The 20,290-nt window shown below is 39.4% G+C and overlaps 1 protein-coding gene across 3 annotated transcripts in view; it reads left to right on the plus strand.

The window, feature by feature from the left end:
- The window catches only part of Tspan12 (tetraspanin 12), a 102,368-nt gene that overhangs the window by 8,421 nt on the left and 73,657 nt on the right, over positions 1 to 20,290 (plus strand). The window contains exons 1-2 of one of the 3 annotated variants that reach the window (XM_008828885.3): positions 19,325 to 19,450; positions 19,693 to 19,864. The gene's annotated coding sequence lies outside the window, so the exon portion shown is untranslated. The other 2 variants (XM_029561506.1, XM_029561507.1) reach the window with 2 other exon arrangements.

Raw genomic sequence — 20,290 nt, forward strand, 5'->3', positions numbered from 1 at the left:
TGTAAAGAACTAATACCTTTACTTATATCTTTAATAAACTGAATATTTAAAAACTAACACAATCTACTAATGACTTTTTAGCATAGAAATGAATGTTGAGATCTTTAATAAACTGAACATTTAAAAACTAATGCAATCTATTAATGACTTTTTTCCACATAGAAATGAATGTTGAAGAACCCAAACTCTCATTTAAGTATTCAGTTTAGTATTCAGACAAAGTTTCTGATATAAAAAAATGTTGAGGCCACTGTGTATATCAGGCTATGGGAATTCACTAAGATACTGCCAACACAGGGTGGCTCTTGGGAAATAGGCAATTGACCTCCAACCCACTGCAGTTTCATTATGTTCTTAGCAGCTCCTGTCATTTCTGGAATTTCTATAACTGTCTTAATGCTTAATTACAATACATTATTCCTTAGACTATTTTAAAATACACATATCATTGAGATTAAAACATATACTTTGAGGGCTGAAAAGATGGTTCAGGGATTCAAACCACTTAACTGATCTTGCAGAGGAACTGGATTCAGTTCCCAAAACCCATGCTGGGGGCTCAAAGCTGCCTATAACCCCAGTTCCAGGGGATTTGACACCCTCTTCTGACCTCCTCTCACACCCGTACACATGTGGTGCACACAAACTCATGCAGGTGAACACACCACATAAAAATAAATAAATCTTTAAAAAACACATATACTTTGCATGATAATCACAGATTTCTGTAGTTCTCAAGGAAGTTTGCTTTGGTAATAATGAAGCAAACTTGTAATTTTAGGATAATTGATCTCACTTCTTAATGACTTCTCATGACTTTTTACTTGAAAAGTGTTTTGGACATGTCTGCATGTCCTATTGTGATGCACAAATAGACCACTAGATATCAATAAGCAGACCTTGTTTTAAATTCAAGGTGAACCTTGTGCTCATTTTTGGAAATCGAGCAATATAAATATATTTAAAATCTTATTTTTCTAATTGGATGATACTACATTGTAGGCATGTCTTAAAGCTTTAAAGTAGCTATGGAAAGAATTGTTTCACAGCTGCCTCAATAGATAACAGATATGATTTTGTGTGTTTTTTAGTACTTGGGATTGAACTCAAGTATTTGCATCCTAGACAGGTGTTCTACCACCAATGAGCTGAAATTCCTAGTCCAAATGTAATTCTCCTGGGTATATGTAAGTTTAGATGAGGAAGGGTTAATTCATTGCAGAGGCTCTCTCTCTCTCTCTCTCTCTCTCTCTCTCTCCCTCTCTCTCTCTCTCTCAGCAGGATCAGCTGCCTTGGCAGCATGCTGCTTCAGTGAATGGTGACTAGCTGACAAACAGAGGCTCCAAAGACACTTGTACAAAGTTAGGTGATGATCTACATAGTGTAAATAATACCCTGACAGAACTCTGACTTCAGACTTTGTGGTGTGGAAACGTCATGCAAGCCCCCAGAGATTACATATCCCACAGTCACTGCAATGAGAAGTTTGCAAGCTCAACAATTGTTCACAGAGATGTTGGTGCACCTACTTAATATTTTAGCTTTTCTTTCCTTCACCAGCCACAGATCCAGTTTTTTGGCCACATGACCAGTGAATGCTGGTCTCCATTCTCTCTTCTTCCTTGGTCATTTGAGATGAGCTATCAGACATCGAATTTTTTTGTAGAAACTGTAAAACGATTATCTTTCACATATTGTTGTGGTTGGTGAAACTCTAATAATGGCATTTTATATGAAGGCACAACTTTGGATAACCTCCAAATAATCAAATAGGATGATCTAGAATTGAGAGTGTGGGGGATCAGAGATACAAGATTCTGGCTGACAATTCTGATGCAGAGTGTGTGGATTTTTAAAAGAACTCCATAAAAAGGAAAATGAGTCCTGCATTGACAGCTTTATGGAAATTCACTAGTTTTCAGTGAATTCTTTGTGTTTCAGCTTTCACATGAAATAAAAGGGATGGGATCTAATAAATGCCCAAAGAAATCCAACACCAGTTCCACCAAGGAAAGAGCACTGAAATGAAATACTTGATCAGCATTCCGAATACACTTTGCCGATATCGTCTGTTAGGTATGCCAAAGTCAAAAGTCCACCTGATAAACTGCTCCACGGAATTTCCCTCAAACTAGCTCAGAGGAAATTGATTTTTAGTTATAAAATATATGTTGATTGACTAAATTTCTTTCAAGTGTTAATTATACAACTTAAATGGTGCAGATTTTGATTCGGTGAAACTATTTTCCTTATTTTAGAGAAGTAGGTTAAAAAATATGTTTACAGAATGCTTGTAGGACTTGCTATACATTGAGGGAATGAGCAATAGAGATTATCTTCAAAGAGTCTACAGTCAAATAAGGAATTTAGATAAATATATAATTATGAAAATATAATTTACAAACTAAAGGAGTTCATATAGTATGTCATGGGAGCATCAATGAAAGGTACTTAATTAATCTGGGGCTGTCCAAAATTGTGTTTTAGGCCTGTCTATTGAAAGTGTTAATGGGTTACCAATAGGAAGATGAATTTACTTGCAGAAACTTACAGATGGAGCTCTAGGGAATATTTACACTTATGGAAAAACAAATGTTTCTGAGAAGCAATGCTGTTCATATAGAAGTTCATGCTGTTCATGAAGCAATGCTGCTTCATGATTACTTGTAAGAAGACATGAAAATGCAGGCTAGATATAAATATTGTTAAGGGTGGCTTTGTAATTAATAGATGAATATTTGATCATTTTTATCAGGAATAAGAAGAAGAAGCAAACTCTTAGATGTTTATTGTCCCTGATCTTAGATATATAACCCTTTTGAGTAATTTCCATGACACAATGAAATTAGTGAAAAATAAGGGACAATAAGAAAATTATGAAAGTAACAAAAGTAGTCACAGGTTGACACAAAGGTATCAAAGGTTTTTGCTTAGCATATTTTGTTCATGGGTTTTAGAAATACTTAGGCCTATTTAAAATTTATTATGATTTTCTCATAAGGGCAGATACTTGGTTTCTTAATGAATTTGAAAAATATACAGATAATTGTGGAGACTATAATCATTCAGAATTTCTTCTCCTCTCCTGCATAATCGTTTATCATTTTGATATTTTCTATAATACGTGTACTCATGTTTGCATGCGTATTTTCTGATTTGTTTTAATTGGGGAACATGCAAAGTATTCCTCTGACCACTATTCATTATAGATGTAGGGAAATGGCATAATTTAGTAAAAAGAACTCAAAAGTCTCTAAATCTGTTTTCTAGTTACTTATATAAAATGGGTCAAATGATTCAGTCTCTTAGTTGGTTCACCTGGTTTAAATTTGTAGCTTTGTCATTTTAAAGGATGTAGCCTTAGGCAAATTTCTTGACCACTGAGAACCTCAGTTTATAAAATGGGCACATTAATACCTGTTGACTCTGTCGTTTAGCAGGAGTCGATGAGTAGCACATGTAAAATAAGTAAAAATTGTTTCATTAAAAAAAGTAGTTAAGATCTGAGGTAAAGATTGGCTATGAGAGTTGATTGGGATGGTAGTTAGTTTAGTATACCTAAGAGGACGCTTCAAAAATTAGAAGAAGCCAGTGGAGAAAAGAGTAAAAGTTAGACAATTCTAGGCAAGGGACACAACCTGTTCAGAGTTCGGGGAAAGAAAGAGGTCAATATATTTGAAAAACAGGAAATAGATTTGTGTACAAAACTTTAACAGAGCAATTGACAGGAAGAGATTGGACCACATGCAATCATAAGCTCAAGTAAGTCTAATAGCCATGGTGAGCAGCTAGGAAGATGGCTCAGCAGGTAAAGGTTGCTTCCAACCTGAGTTCTGTCCTCAGGGCCATGTAAAGGAGGAAGGAAAGAATGGACTCCCCCAAACCATCCTTCTGACACATTTGTCCTCTGACATTGTGGTATGCATGCCCCCACAATATATCATGTACACCACACCACACCACACACACACACACACATACACACACACACACACACACACACACATTATTTTAAATAATTGAAAAACCAACTGAGAGAGGAGTTTGCACTTCACTGCAAATGCAAGGGAAATATATTTGAGTGTTTCGACATGTGGAGTATCAATTTTATTTGTATTTTATGAATGCCAATGTGCTTTTTATGGAGAATGGATTAATGAGAGCAAGTTCAGTTATGAAACACACTATAGAAGTGGTCCAGTGAAGACATGGAAGGTTTTATTTATCTCGCTTGGTGGCAGTAGACACAGAGAACAAGATACAATAGAATACTTTTTCATAGTAGAATTGCTAGAACTTTCCACTGCCATGAAAACAACAGGGTTAAGGGAAAAAGAGAAACTAAGGATTAAAACTTAGGTTGATGATTAGAAAAAAAAAAGTGGTTTGAATAAATGATGATTTCATCCATTATTTAATGACGGTGGTACAGTATTCTCCCCATGAGGGTACATGGGTACACAATGAATTTCAGATCCTAAAAGTGTGGATACCAAAGTTTGGGGTTATAGGCTAGAGTCCAGTTAGATATGTAATGTAAAACTAGAAAACTAATTGAAGTTATATAATGGAATGGAATGACTGTGGGCAGAAAAAAAAGAAAAACAACTGGAAGGGGCAAAGTGGTTCAGCCATACAGCTGCTCTCTGCACTCAGCCCTGCGGGGAGAAGTGCTCTTGAAATTAATCCTGGGTTAATTTCATTGAGTCAGGAGGGGACAGCAGAGACATGTATGAAAGCCTTAAATAGAAGCAGCTGCTCACTCTTCTGGGTCGTAATTTGATGACTATTTATTTAGCTTCAGTGGAATAATTTTATTTGAAATAATCTTGTTCTGACTGCATATACTTTACATATTACCAGTGCTTCTTAGACTTTATGGATAGATTCACAGAAAGGTATTTTCAGGTAATGTGTTTGTAGAAAAATTGGGTATGTCATATGAGTTCTTCTAATGCACAAGTGCTACTGTTAAACTTGTAATGTACTGTGTGTCTGTTAACAACAAACAACCCTTATGCCTATGCTTTATACAGTTATCAAAGAAAGTGAGTTTACATTAGTAGTTTGCCCATCTTAGGTGGTAGTGTTTAGTAAGTGATTTTTGGGGGGGTTGTTATTTACTGGAAAGCAATAATTTAATAGGCTCATGATAGCATTTTACTGATTATCTCTGGACTAAGAAGCTTTTCTTCCCTCTTTTTGTTTAGCTTGTAAGCTTGGGCACTTTTGTTTGGCTCTGGTTTCTTTCTTTCCTTTTTCTAAAGCATGAAAGAGTTGAAAATCTAAAGCATCCCTATTATGGTCTGTACTGAAGTTACTTAGTTAAAAAACAAGTTCAGCAAGTTTTAAAGAAAAGACCTGTTGGTTAAGTGAAGGCAAATATTTTCTTTAGTGCTGAGTGGCAAAGGGAAAGTCTCAGGTGACACATCAACCTTCCAAAACTTCTCACTGCAGTCCTTTTATCACAGAGAACAGGGAGACAACAAGGCAATAAGTCTACATTAAGGAAAATCTGCATCAGTAGAAAATTAATTTTTCTGTGATATAGAATGAAGCAATGATGCCATTTTTTGGCACCTCTTATTTTTCATGTAAATTATAAGCTCCTGCAATTATTTTGGACATATTTTTGACAAGGATGAAACAATTAAATATAAAAAATGGAAATACTAAATGAATGTGGTGGAAGTAGCAAATTCCCTCACACTTGCATGTCTCCCCAAGACTTCTTTGAACTCCTGGAAGACAGCACTGTCTGTATATGTTGGAAATGAAGTGAGACTTGGGTTGGTATGAACTGTAGAGCAGAAAGAGATTTTCCTCAACAGTGATCTATGTTCCAGAGAACTTAGTTTGAAAAGTGGGGAGTAAGAGCATTGCATGTCAGAGCTGTAGAAGTAGCTATTAACTAGAAGGTTTGATGCTGTACTTCTGGTGCCTTAAACATTACAGAGGAAGGTTGTCCCAGGGAACCAAGTGAAGTATTCACACCCAGAATTTCTACAGGAAAGTGGGGTATTAAAGCATTCTGATTATGATGAACCTACTCAAGGAAACACTGTTCTTGTGGGGGATGCCCCACATGAGCTCTATAATCAGATGTCTTTCTACTGAGGGGAGAGTGGGAAAGACCAGAGAGAAAGGAGGCAAATGGCTATAATTTTCCAGCATCACCAAAAGCAACAGTGGTGGAGTGGAGGTCAGCAGTAGCAATGGCAATTAAATCCTTAAAATTGGCTTTAATGATGGCTGTAGGCCTTTCTGAAGGAGAGAAGGCTATAAAAACTTGCAGTTTGAAGATAGACAAAATATATGGTTATTATGTCATTCTTCCACCTGTCATGGTTCCCCAAATTCCTAATACCTATTCAATTTAGTGATTGTACTAGAAAAGAAAACACTTGATTTCTGGTTCAGACACCAACAAATTGGGAGGGATGATCCAAAGTCTTGGAGAGTGACTAGAGAGAGGAAGTGCTCAGAATAACAATAATTGAACACTTTGTTTAGAAGAATAAAATATTTTAATAATGGTTTGGTCCTACTTGTGCTTGCCAGAAGAATATAATCTCTGGAGAACTTAGCTAGTAATTGCCAAACCATCACTTTTCTTGAAAACTTCAGTGGTGTGTGCATATTTTTAAGGTGGTTCATGCAATGCTCTTAGTATGCATCCTTAATCATTCATCATGTGCTTATTTTACTAACCATTAATTGTCATAGTGGAAAGATATTTCAGAAGTATTTAATTTGAGATTTGCTTTATACCTCAGATGCTTTATTAAAACTGAATTATTAAATGACTTTTATGAGCCCAAATGTAGGTTCCATTTATGTATTAAAACACAATTTTTAATGTATGTATGTATTTGAAATATCTTAGGACCATCGTATCGGAAGGTTTTTTTTTTGAGACAGGATCTCCCTGTAACCCCAGCTGGCCTGAAACTCACTATGTAGTTCAGGCTGGTCTCTATCTCACAGAGATCAGCCTGCCTCTGCCTCCTGAATGCTGGGATTAAAGGCAGGCACCACCATACCTACTCTACCTGAACATTTGTGAGGAACTCATTTCTGCAGTTTTTCTAAGCATGATTTTAAAATGAGAAGCAAATGGCAAAGAGCCTTTGCTAGCTATAAATTATAAAGGAAGTTGTTGTTTTGCATTGTAAACACATGAGGAGAATTCAAGTTCTCAGCAATTGACCTTATTTGTGGTTCTAGCCAGTATGTCTGGATAGAGTTGATGCCCTCACCAACCAAAATAGAGCATGTACATTAAACAGCTTTTCTGTGTCAAATGGAACTTTCTTCTACCCTCCTATAGTCCTTGGTGATCAGGTACCACATTTTTCAGGAGGCAGGTAGTATTGAGGTCCTGGCAAACAAAATTGTTCAAGGAGGGTATCTCAAAGTTCTCTTCATCATAAAGGAAGAAAAATAAAATACTAGGTAACTGGAGAATTTCATCTCTTGAAAAATAATAGATCAAATTTAGTCCTCAACTTTTCCCCAGAGGTAGAACAATGATGAAAAAGCAAAGCATGGGCTGGAGAGATGGCTCAGTGGTTAAGAGCACTGGCTGTTCTTGCAGAGGACCCGGGTTCAGTTCCCAGCATACACACAGCAGCTCAAAATCCTCTGCAACTCTAGTTTCAGGGGATCCAACTCTTACTTCTGACCTCCTAGGGTACCAGGCACAAATGTGGTGCACATTCATGTAGGCAAAACACTTATATACCTAAAGTAAAAAGAAATTCATTAAAAAAACCCTCCACAAGAGAGATAGAGATAGAGAGATATAGAGATAGATAGAGAGAAGTTATTTATCAGAACAAAAAAAACAATCAGCAACTAGCTTCCATTGTCACCTAGCTAGATAATATTTTTTAAATGATTCTTGGCTCACCTGCTGATGAACGGTATGAACACAGAGCTGTTTTGTGATCTGTAGGTCTTATAGCCAGCTTGGCACAGCTTCTTTTTCTGATGCTTTCTTTCTGCTTTACTGAGTGGCCTTGCCTCTCCTTTCCTCTCCTTCCTGTCTCAGCATCCTTTCCTCCACCTTCTCTTCTTTCCCTTCCTACCCACTGTCTTTCTTCTCTGCCTCACTATCTGTCTTCTCTATTTCATGCACCTTGTGGTCCCATACCCTTCCCTTCCTCACTGATTGCTTCTACACCTGGTTCAACAAACACCCATGCTGGAAGTCTGGGAGAGTTTTGTGGAAGTAGGAAATAAGGGTGCTTGGGAAAAGCTTTGTGATGTATGTATTGTAAAATATTTAATATGTTAAAATATTCAGGTTTGTATAATTAAGATGCCTAGAAAAACATATAAAAGGGTACAGTTTATACTAAACATGCCTTAGTGCTGTGCACTAATTAAACTAAGTGAATACTCATGATTTGTTTTATCATTTTTACATTAAGAAAATTTATCAGATGGAAGATAATTACAGCAGAAGCCTAATTAGATGCTAACAGACCATAGTCTTTCTGTTCTGATGCATTAATGATTTCTTTTGTGTTGTAATTGTTGTAGTCATCAGGGCATGTTAAGTGTTTCCTTTGCAATCATCATGAGGAGAATGCATAGTGCCAAGTGGGGGATGTGGCACTTAAAAAGAGGCAGTGATTTGAAATATGTTTGATATTTCTAGCTGAGTTCATTGCAGCTTGACTATCTACATTATAAAATTTCTAAAATGCTTGGCACTCTACTGCTAGTTTTAGGCAGAAAACATGTCTTTTGAAAATCATACCTTTCCCTCAATCTATTGAATTGAAAATCACAAACACACTTATACTGAGTTATTGTGGATCACTGATGCACTAATTATTTTGTGATGACTGTCAAGTAAAAAAAAATCCAGTAATATTGTCATTTGGCAGTATAAACGAATGAAAGCAAGTTAAATGCATCAGGATTTGTGGGCTTGGCTCCAAATTAACAAATCAAACCAGTAGCTACATTAACACAGATTTACAAAGTAAAATTACACCCACGATGGATGCTCAGAATCTTAAAAAATTATAGGAGTAAGTATAAATGCAGTGCTTTATAAAATTATTTGTTTTAATCATACCCATCTCTGAACTTGAAATGCCAATGGAGAATAAAATGAAAAGAGATTTAACAGTTAAAATTTCAAGACATACTCAGAAAAAAATGAATATTTGATTTATGTAACACATGGACCATTTCTGCAGCTTTCTTAAGATTGGGGGGTTGTTGGTGGTGATATTTTTAAAAAGAAAATATGAATTTATCTTGTACATCTACCTTTGAAACTTTTAAAAATTGAGATGTGGTTTGTCATTTTCAAAACACTGAACTTTTATTATTGATAGAATTAAAGGACATTCCCACATCATGTTAACAGTTGCGGTTTAGCTTTCTAGATATGGGCATTAAAACATGAATATTTCACTTCGGGGACATAAAGCCCTTCTGGAAACCTTGTCAACAAGTGGGCTGTCCTCTTGTTCTAGCGTGTGTGACATGAGGGTTGTATCAGGACCAGCATGCCAAAGACCAGCAGTAGGAAGTGAGTGCCCAGAAAGACAAGGGCTGGCTTCATTAGCTCCCATCAGGCAGCCATGTGAATTCCTTCCTTCCTTCTTCCCTCCCTCCCTCCCTCCCTCCCTCTCTCCCCCTTCCTTTAAGTCAACTGAAAAGAAAGCTTTATTTTTTTAATTAAAAAATTTATTTATTTTTACACCCACTTCCCAGATAGCACCCTCCCAAAGCCTGCCTCCCCCGGAGAATTGCAGTCCATCATGGCAGAGAGCCATGGTGGCTGGAGGTGGCTGGAGACGGAGCAGCAGAAGCTAAGCTCTCACATCATCATGCAGGCATAGGAAGCAAGAGAACAACTGGAGATCTGGCAAGGCTTAAGAATTCTCTAAGCCCACCCCCAGTGACGTGCTTCCTCCAGGAAGCACACCTTCTAAAACCTCCCAAAACAGCGCCATCATCTGGGGACAACTTGGAGCCTATGGGGGACATTTTCATTCAAAACATCACACCTTCCCTTCCCTTCCCTCCCTCCCTCCCTCCCTCCCTCTCTCTCTCTCTCTCTCTCTCTCTCTCTTTCTTTCTTTCATCTTTTTTGATCTTCCCCTGCTTTTTTCCTTCCTGTCTGCCTCTTTCTTTCTTTCTTGCCTTGCTTTCCATCTTCCTCTCCTTTTTTCTTTCTTTCCTTCTTGCCCCTTTTTACTTTATCTCTCACCATTCCTTAGCTTGTTACAGCTACACACACACACACACACACACACACACACACACACACACACACAGAGAGAGAGAGAGAGAGAGAGAGAGAGAGAGAGAGAGAGAGATTCTTTGATCAAGTATATTTAAGAAGTTCTGGTTTATTTATACAAAGTAAATTTCTTTCCTGTGGGAATATTCAGAACCTCTAATATTTTGACAGGTTTGCCAAATCCTAGGAAGCAAATGTATCAGCTAGTGTTTCCTATATGTGTTTGCTTTTAAAATGCTTACAAGATTAGTGCTTATTCTTTAGAATCCTCTTTGTTAAATACTCTACTAGTGTCAATTTTCTCCCCACAAGTCTCCCTCTGAGGCATATTCTATCTACTGGTTTCAGAATAATCTTCCTAATTATCATATGGCCATTGATTTCCAGGCATTCTACTGGACTACTAGGTCTCTGGAGCCAGATAACCTAGCATTACATTTGTGGCACCGATCTTCACTGAACAATGACTTGTGTTGAATTCCTCAGATTTAAAATGAATGGAAGATTAAATTGTCACTATTTGTATGGCCCTTAAAAATAAATCCTAGCACATAGCAAGTACTGTAAAGTGTTTACTGGTTTTGTTTCAAAGTCACTAGAAGTTTTCTTTAGGAGAGGATATGAAAGCCAAAACCTCTGGGGTGAAAGCAGACAGTGAAATAAAAAGGTAGTTATGTCATCCACATGAAAAGTTATAAGGAATTTGGAGCTGAAGTATAATCAGTGTAAGAGAGCAGCAATAGAGTCCAGTCAACGTGGGGGCTATAGAGAGAGGTGACTGGAAAGATGTGGACCACGGCACGTTGAGACTTGCTAATGTTTGTTCTGAGTGGTCTGTGGTGCTGCCTACAGAAGCTCTTTTGCATTCTTTGAGACATTAGTCAAAGGCAGCTACGCACATAGATGGTCCTGGCTATGATTGGAGGGAAGGAATCTCTTCCTAAAGGCTGTCACTCTTCAGAAAGAAGCCTTGCATATATGGGTTGGCAAGAAAATTTGTAAACTGCTTCTGAAATCTAGAAGCTTTCCTCCTTCTTGCCCCATTCTAGAATCCCCAAAGGGAGGGAAGGGGGAAAACATTTTCACCCACGACTTACAGGAAAGTGACTTAGCCTATTCTATTTAAACCTCAAAGGATGGTATGACCCCAGTTAAATTTAGACCTCTCACACATTGCATAACCTCTATGATCACTTTAGGAAGCAGGTATACAGACAAGGAAACTGAGGCTTCTGGAAGCCTTGATCCCACCACTACTAGCAAGGGGTAAAGCCAGAAAATTCAGGCCCCACTTCAAACTTCTCTTTGGTTTGTTCTGCCATTCTTTTGCACATATCAAAATGCCCTGGGGTAGCTGTCCCTGGCTCTGAACAAAAGACATGTTGCAACTCCTTAGCCCAACTTTAAGATCTCCTTCAATCTGGATGCCACAAAGTTTCTTAATCAGAATACTAGATTCTTTTTTTGTTGCATTTTTATTGAATTTTTGCGATTTCCATACAAGATAATTCAATGACATTTATATGCCCTCTCCCATCCACACCTCCCCATATTATCTTCCCCACACACTCATGTCAATGTACTCTGTATGTATGATGAAGCCTATAGAGTCTATCTTGAATCTCCATATGTTCTCCAGTGTGGGTCCATCCACTGGAGCTTGCACAGGACTTGTGCATGCTGTCACCAATGCTGTGAGTTCCCATGAGTAACCGACCAGCCGTCTGGAGAATTCCGCCTCCCCAATGGCCATCCACCACCTCTGGCTCTTACAATCTTTCCATCTCCTCCTCTGACATGATCTCCAAGGCTTGTGCTCCAGAAACCTGACAGGGGTGCTCTACTCAGAGATAAGTGCTCTGCAGGCCCCTCCTCCCCACACATTAGAAAGCCATAAGTTAGAATACTAGATTCTTAAAATTAGGGTTGCCAGGAAGTTCTCTGGGACTTTATTTCTCATTTTTGAAGGGACCTGAGTTCAGTTCTCCTTGGCAGAGAATGTCTAAATCACCTTGAAACCGATGGGGATAGGGCTTGTGTGAAACTTTTCACATTATTTTTTCCACTCCATTCTTTGCCACTGAATTCTGCCCATCTGCCAGGGCAGTTGCCTGACACTGCCCTCTGTCTTCCTGCTGAGATTTCCATGGAGGGCTTGCCAACACATTCCCCTCATACTTGGTTCTGCTTGGCTGCCTGAATTTACATGGTCTTTGATGAGTCTTTGCTAGTGTTCCAGTCACACTCTAATTGATTGTTCTAGATTTTTAGGTTCTGGCCATCCTTGCCTGCTCCCATAACTGAGTGAAGGGAGTTATGTGTGGGTATGTAGCAAGAATAGTGAGTTCCTGTGAGTGACTTGGGGATACAGGCCTGAATAGAATAATGGTTGTAGAGAGAAGGAAAGGGAGGAACTGATTAATGTCATTTATTTATAGGTAAGAGAGAAACACAAAAAGGAGAAAAGATGGAGAAAGAGTAGATTTAAGTAACCTGTTTTCTGTTGCTTAGGTTTTATGTCTGATTTGAGGAAAGGCTGTTGGGACCCAGATGATTAAGTGACTATATGCTTAGCTTTCCAGCCCGAGACTGCTAAAGTAACAGTGACTCATAAAATGCCACCAGTGGAAAGCTCATACTAAAAATTGCATTATTTAATTTCTACCAGTCATTTTGGAAAATATTTATGTTTTCTCTAGATAGTTACATTGACTTACAATGTTGATAAAGTTATCAATTAATGTAATTACTTGTAAGTCATTATAATTCACTGTGGGAGTTCTCTATGAATGGTGTACGTCCCTGACACGTGTATCATCCTTTCTTTTCCTCTGAGAACAATAGTCAGTGTACGTTACTTTCTAAGAAAGATACAAACCATATAAAGACACAACATAATGATAATCATCAGAAATGACATGTCTGTGTAATGTAAATAAATGTAGCATGTATCAGTAAAAAAGAACAAAGATATTAGTTTTTTTCTTATTCATCAGTCAATCATGTGTGTATCTACGAAATAGAAATTCATTATTGCTCTAAATTGCCTGAGATGGTTTTGGCTAACAAACACACATACATTTAATGCTGTATACACATGCATATACATATGCACACTCTGTACACACATGCACACACATACATAGACACATACACACAAAATAAGAAAGTTTAAATTTCAATAACAATATTTTTGCACAGGGTAAATTCTAATCACAAAATCACAGCCAATATCACATAAAATGTTTGGTGTATTAGTTTGCTTTCTATTGCTGTGATAAAACACTGACTAAAACTAAGTTGGGGAAGAGAGAGTTTATTCCACCTTCAGCTTACCGTTCATCATAGAGGGGAGCCAGGGCAGGAGCTCAGGGAAGAAACAGACCATGGAGGAAGGTTACTTACTGGCTTGCTCCTAGGTCCATACTCAGCCCATTTTCTTATACAATACAGCACCCCCTTCCTGCCCAGGGGTGGCACCACCCACAATGTACTGAGCCACCCCGTATCAGTTAACAGTCAAGTAAATACCTCCCAGATGTGCCCATTGACCAATAGGATAGAGGTAATTCCCCAATTGAGGTTCCAATTTCCTGTTGTGTCAAGGTGACAACTGAAGTCATCCAGTATAGTTGGTGTATACATGGTAGGAAGAGGACATTTCTGAGTTTGGAGTTTAAAATCATTTTTAAAAATCAAACATTTTAGCTGGCGGATCATTGTAAGTTCGAGGTCAGCCTGGTCCATATAGTGAGTTCCAGGTCAGCTGGACTACAGGAAGACCCTGTTTCAAAAAGACCAAAAAAAAAAAAAAAAAAAAAAACAAGTCAGGACCTCGAGGCTTTGAGAGGGCTAATAGTTTGCCCAAAGTGGAATTGGACTTAGCTCCTAAGTTTATGAATGAAGAAAGATTCACCTAACTATTAGGGTGGGTGGTATAGCTGTGGGTAATCATTATAACCATGCTTGATTTCTGTATGGTCCTTGAGATTAGCTGAACATCAGGGTCATGATCTCCATATTCCTATTTTATTGTTGCTTGTTAAGTGCCCAGCCCTGTGCAGGCAAAAAGGATGGTCAGAGAGAATAAACCGAAAGCACTGCTCTATGGACCCAGGAAGACAGCCTGTGGATATGACCCTCTTTTGAAGAAAAAGACTTGCTGGTGTGATTAAGAATCTCAACATGAAGCCAGGTGTAGTGGCACATGGCTGTAGTCCCAGCACTTGGGAGGCAGAGGCAGGCGGATCATTGTAAGTTCGAGGTCAGCCTGGTCCATATAGTGAGTTCCAGGTCAGCTGGACTACAGGAAGACCCTGTTTCAAAAAGACCAAAAAAAAAAAAAAAAAAAACAAACCCAAACATTTTACTGTGTTAATGAATAAATATATTTAGTATATAGTTGGAGTAATACAGAATTCTTAAAACACAGGAGGAACTGAAGGGGCAGGGGGCAAAAGTGTCACTATTTGTTTAACCTTTATCTAGATGTGCTATGGACATAACAAGAAACTAATGTCCTGCTCCTGCTATAATGGAGCAATTCCTGAGGAATCTTCTTAAGAAAAGTAGGATTTGCTATCTGTTAGTTAAATAAACTGATATTCTTTCCTTTCCTCTACATTTTTTGTTATTGTTTTAAACTACTGTGAATTAGAATCTTTTAACAAAAGAAAAGATTTTTTTTTAAGTTTTATAAATTTTGGAAGATAAAGTATGCTAAGGAAGTTATAAATGCTTTGAAAGTTGAAATTATTCTAGAAGCTTTGATTATCTCCTAAGAGGTCTAAGTTACTAGTAATGCTCTAGTGATTATCTATTGAATACAACTAGATCATTTTTACCAATGCCTTCTGGTTAATGAGCCCAAGTCTCTGAAGTTGAGAGGAAGAGTTGACCAAGGTGCATATAATTTATTCTGGCTGAATTTGTAGCCATCGTGGCCAGGCTCTACTGCTTGCTAATAACTGATCATTCATGAGTATGTAACAGGTTCCAGCTAATGTATCGAATGTGACAATTTCCCATATAATTCCTGGGAGAGGCTTAATCCCCAGAGAGATCCACTGGGAAGAAACAGTGTCTTTTTCCTTTGGAAATGGTAGTAACTGAATAAGATGTCTGGATTCAAGCAGGTGATTTGTGACTATGAGGACAAGGAAAGGATGCATGCATGTCACAGGAGTAAGGAAAGAAAGAACTGAATGCATGTCACAGGAGTAAGGGGAGAAAGAACTGACTCCAGGATCATTATGCAGTAGATGAACAGCTGTTTCTGGACGTTTTGTCATTTGAAATGCTATATTTACCCAGTGCAGTGGTGTTTTGAGTAGTGTTTTTGGTGTTTTCCAGATTTAGTAAATAGAAATGTAGGCTATTCAGTTTAAAAAGTATATAGATATATGGTATTTGATTTATACAGTACGGGGGACATCTAATACCAAACTATATACTGTTTGTTTGAAATTTGAATCTAGCTACCTTGAATTTTATCTGGCTACCTTAAACTCAAAGTGTAGTGAAGTTCACTTAATTCAGCATAGAACAAATTTTTCAGGTCCTATTGGGCATGCTCTTTCAGAAGAGAAAGTAAAAAATATATTTAATACATTGAATGTGTGTATTTAACATACAGCTTCTGATTCTCAAGAGCCAGTAAGAAATGACCAACCATGGGGCTGGAGGGAGGCTCAGTGGTTAAGAACACTGACTGTTCTTGCAGAAGACCCAGGTTCAAATCCCAGCACCCACATGGTACCTAACAACTGTCCATAACTCCAGTTCCAGGGGATCTGAAAGCCTCTTCTGTCCTCACAGACATTGCATGACACAGGTACACTTACACAAACATGCAGGCAATACATAAATACACATAAAATAATAATAAAAATACAAATTAAAAAAAGAAATGACTGGGGCTGGAGAGATAGCTCAGTGGTTAAGAACACTGGATGTTCTTGCAGAAGACCCAGGTTCGAATCTCAGCACCCACATGGCAGCTAATAACTGTCTGTAACTCCAGTTCCAGGGGATCTGATGGCCTCTTCTGTCCTCGTGGGCATTGCATGACACAGGTGCACTTACATACATGAAGGCAATACACTCATACACATAAAAATAATAAAATATTTAAAAAAAGAAATGACCAATCTAACTTTCCTTCTTGAAGCCTGTCCATGTATCCCCTCTCAGATTTACAATGCTGTAATGAAGGTTAACAGTGGAAAGAGTAGGACAGACCTTATTAAAAACAAAGATCTAAGAAAGTCCTTTACTATGTGTGTAGAGATTTTCAACATCTCATCTTGGTTTTAAGGAATCTCTGTGTCATTATGGGAAGCAGTCATTACATTATATATAGAACTTATTTTTAAAAACCTATTAGTTCTCTTTTGTATGATGATTCTGAAGAACTGTCTGGATTGTACTTTTTTGCTCAGAAGCAAGAGAAACTCACTCATGTAACCAAACAGCTATGCTCTTCCTCTCCTCTCCACACTTTGAGCAGAATGAGTGGGACTAGGTACACACAATGAAGCGATTTGTGGGGTCACCAACTTGTACTGAGTTTTACTCCTAACTCTGGAACTGACACAGAGATTGCTTGCAAATGCATATTTTATTATTATTCATATTATTATCTTTAGACAAACAGAAAAGAACTGTTTTGCCTTTTCTCAACAGGGAGGGGGACTTACATTATTCCTAATATCTTCAGCAGGGTGCAGCAAGTGCCACACAGGAAAATGACACTTAATGAAGCACACGTTGCCTTAGAATGAGCTCCTGCCTTCTGGGGAGTAAAATATACAATCTTAATACGTTATCCCTCATTCAAATGGCTATGATGCTCATATTGTGAATTGTCTTAGCTTCTTCTTGACAAAAAGGCAGTTCTTGCAGAGAAACTATAGGCCTGCAGGTTGATAGCTATGGTACCAGTTGTCAGCCTGGAGAAGAGAAGGACTAGAGAAGGAGGGGAAGCTGATGGCCTTGTAGCAGTGGAAGGGTGCCTTGTGGGAGAATGCTTCACTCAAGCTGTGGTCCCTAAACAGCAGGATGAGGGTTGAGAAGTTGTAGGGAGGTGCAGTCAACTTGAGGCCATCACAAGTGCCCTGTATTGCAATGTGTAATGGGATGAGGCTTTGCTACTGAATTTGATTAAGATCTTGAAGACCATTTGTCAAGAATATTAGGAAAGTAACTACAGCTGCTTTCTTCTTACAGGGGGGATAATAATTCCAATTTATCATTTGGCAGGTGAGGGATTTGAGCTGCTAAGTTTGAAGAGACTCTTTTGCTCATTTTAGGCTTCTGTGAAGTCTGAGTTGCAGTGGGTTTTCAAACATTACTACACAGTAGAATTACCATGAGAATTCTGAGAAAAAAATCTGAATGCTAAGGTGTGAACCTGTGAAGACTGAACATTAGGATCTTTCTAAAAGCTCACTAGAACTGACTCTAACACACAGGAATTTTGAGAACCACTGAACTAGTGTTCTGGTTAGGCAGCTGTGATGTGACCCTAGATTGTACTTTGGACTCTCATTTGACTGGAGATGTAAAGTTAAGCTACTCCTTTAACTTCTGGTTCCTTGTTTACTATGAGAGGGGATAGATATGCTTCTAAAACACTTCTAATCTACTGGTCTACCTATTGGTGTAGGTGACCCTCAAGAGAATTATGCAAAAAGCACTTACCAATCCCCAAGTGATGGAAAAATGTTTCTATTCTGAGTTATGGGAGTCATTGGCATTCTTTTTCTCTATTTTAATGACAAAGATTATGAGGGAATTTTTTTGTATCTCTCAGAGAATGTGTGGCATCAACAGCCTTTGGATGGTGTATTGTTTCAGCAGCTTCCTGTTTGAAGTAGGCACACACCCTAGCTTGTTCACAAACAGATGAAGGCTAAAAGCAGCCTTCTGAGCTCTTCTCTGCAATTCCAGAAACCCTTCTGTTACCAGAGCAGGAATCATCTGATCGATGACTGGAAGCTTTCTTTGGCGGGTATGTGGATAGCTGTACTTTTTGTATATTCTTTGGAGCTTGTTGTCTTGGTGATTTGCTTAGGAGGAATGTTAATAGCTTGGCCCTGGGCATCCTCATTGTCTCGTGGTTCTGACCTCAGTTCTAACCAATTGAGATCCTGTCTCCTTGCAACTGTGGTCGTGCAGCAGACAGGTGATGATGGACACAGACTACAGCTGCACATTTTAGGGGGGGACTCCAGTTATTATTTTTTCTCAAAGATGTTGCTTGGATCTCAGGTAATTCATATTTGTTGGTGAGGTTTTATTTGCCATAAGATTTGCAGATCACAAGAATGTACTATTGTGAGCTATAAAACACCAACATTTTGTAGGAGCAACATGATCATGATTCAGTGATTTGAATTTTAAGTGTGAAATTTCTTCTAAAAGAGAAGCTAGGTTTGGAAAGTTGGTTTGTAGTTATTGTGATACCTTTAAATTTCTAGTTGCTTTTTTAATTTTATTTTTTAAAAATACTCTATTATTTTTATTATTTTATGTGTATGAGTGTATTGCCTGCATGTATGTGAGTGCACCCGTGTTGTGCAATGTCCTGGATGTCAGAAGAGGGCCCCCGATTCCCCTGGAACTGGAGTTAACGACCGTTCATAGCCACCATGTGGGTGCTGGGACTCGAACCCGGATCCTCAACGATCCACTATTATGTGGACATTTCATTATAAATCACAGGAAGAATTCAAGAATATGCTCTCAGGAGAAATTTTAGAAACTGGATTACATGTATAAGAGTTAAACGCTGTTTTTTTTTCTTCTTTATTCTGAATGCTAAGACTCTATAAGAGTGCATTGATGTTTATGTAAATATTAGTGAAGTGGGAAAGAACTGACTTTAAAATCAAGGAGTGCAGCAACAAATCAGAAGGATCATAGGGCACCATGGTAACGTCAAATCACAGGAGGCGGCTCCATAAAGGTTGTGAAAACCAGTTTCTCATTGCAGGAATTGGGTTGGGCCACTCCGTGACCCCCCTTCTCAAACACAAATATTTTCATATAATAAAAGCCTGTTTCCTTATGCTTTACACTCAGTCTCCATTTCTCCGACGCCACCATTTTAAAGGGGTTTATGCGAGGACTCCGCCCAACTTTCTAAGTTTTATCTCTCTGGGATCCTATCTTACAGAGGTGAGGGGTCCCTCTGGGGGTTCACTGTGGGTAAGAGGTACAAGAAATACCCACTAGGACCCAACCCCGGCAGCCAGCGGCTGAGCATGCGCCGAGTTTGTGCAGCTGGCCCTGGCTGCCGCTGCTGCCTCGTCCGGACTCGGTGAGGACTTGGGAGGGACAGCGGCGCTGGGAGGTGGCTTAGCAGAGACTTTCCAGCAACTGCTGCCCTGGACTTTTTTTTTTTTTTTTCTTTTTCCCAGGAGGCTGCGACGGCGACTGCTTGGGGAGAGGAAGAGAAGGAAGCGTCTGCTGCTGCGGGAGCCAATGCCGCCCTTCGGCTCTTCGGGAGGAGCGTCTCTGCCCGGATGAGTGTCCTCTGTGCGTCCCCGACTGTCCCCCGGAGGGAGCGGGGCACGGAGCCCTGCGCTGACGGTGAGTGGTCTCACGTCCCAGATCTCTCCAGCCCGCGGTCCCCGCAACAGGCTGGGGTGGCTTCGGCGCTGCGTCCCGCGTCCTGCCGGGGGCGCTCGGCCGTGGTGGCAACGCTGGCCACGGCGCTGGCTTTGTGCTCCGGGCGGCGGGGACGGCGGGGTCCGGGCGCAGTGCGGGGCCCCGGGACTGGGATGAATGACTGACCCTGCGTGGGCACCGCTGCACCAGCCGGATTCCTCTACGTTTCCTCCCCGCCACCCCACTCCACCCCAGGCTCATCCATTATTCTGGGACGGAAAACATCGTTTCTCACGTTCTCCCAAAGAAACCATAGTCTCTGGGCAGGATCCCAGCTCCGCGCTGCGCCCCCTCTGGTCCCCCGAGTTCACACCGAGCTGCTCGATGGGGTGCTGGGGCAGCGTGTGC

Source organism: Nannospalax galili, unplaced genomic scaffold (assembly GCF_000622305.1).
Source record: "Nannospalax galili isolate Female #2095 unplaced genomic scaffold, S.galili_v1.0 scaffold413, whole genome shotgun sequence".
Taxonomy (NCBI): Eukaryota; Metazoa; Chordata; class Mammalia; order Rodentia; family Spalacidae; genus Nannospalax; species Nannospalax galili.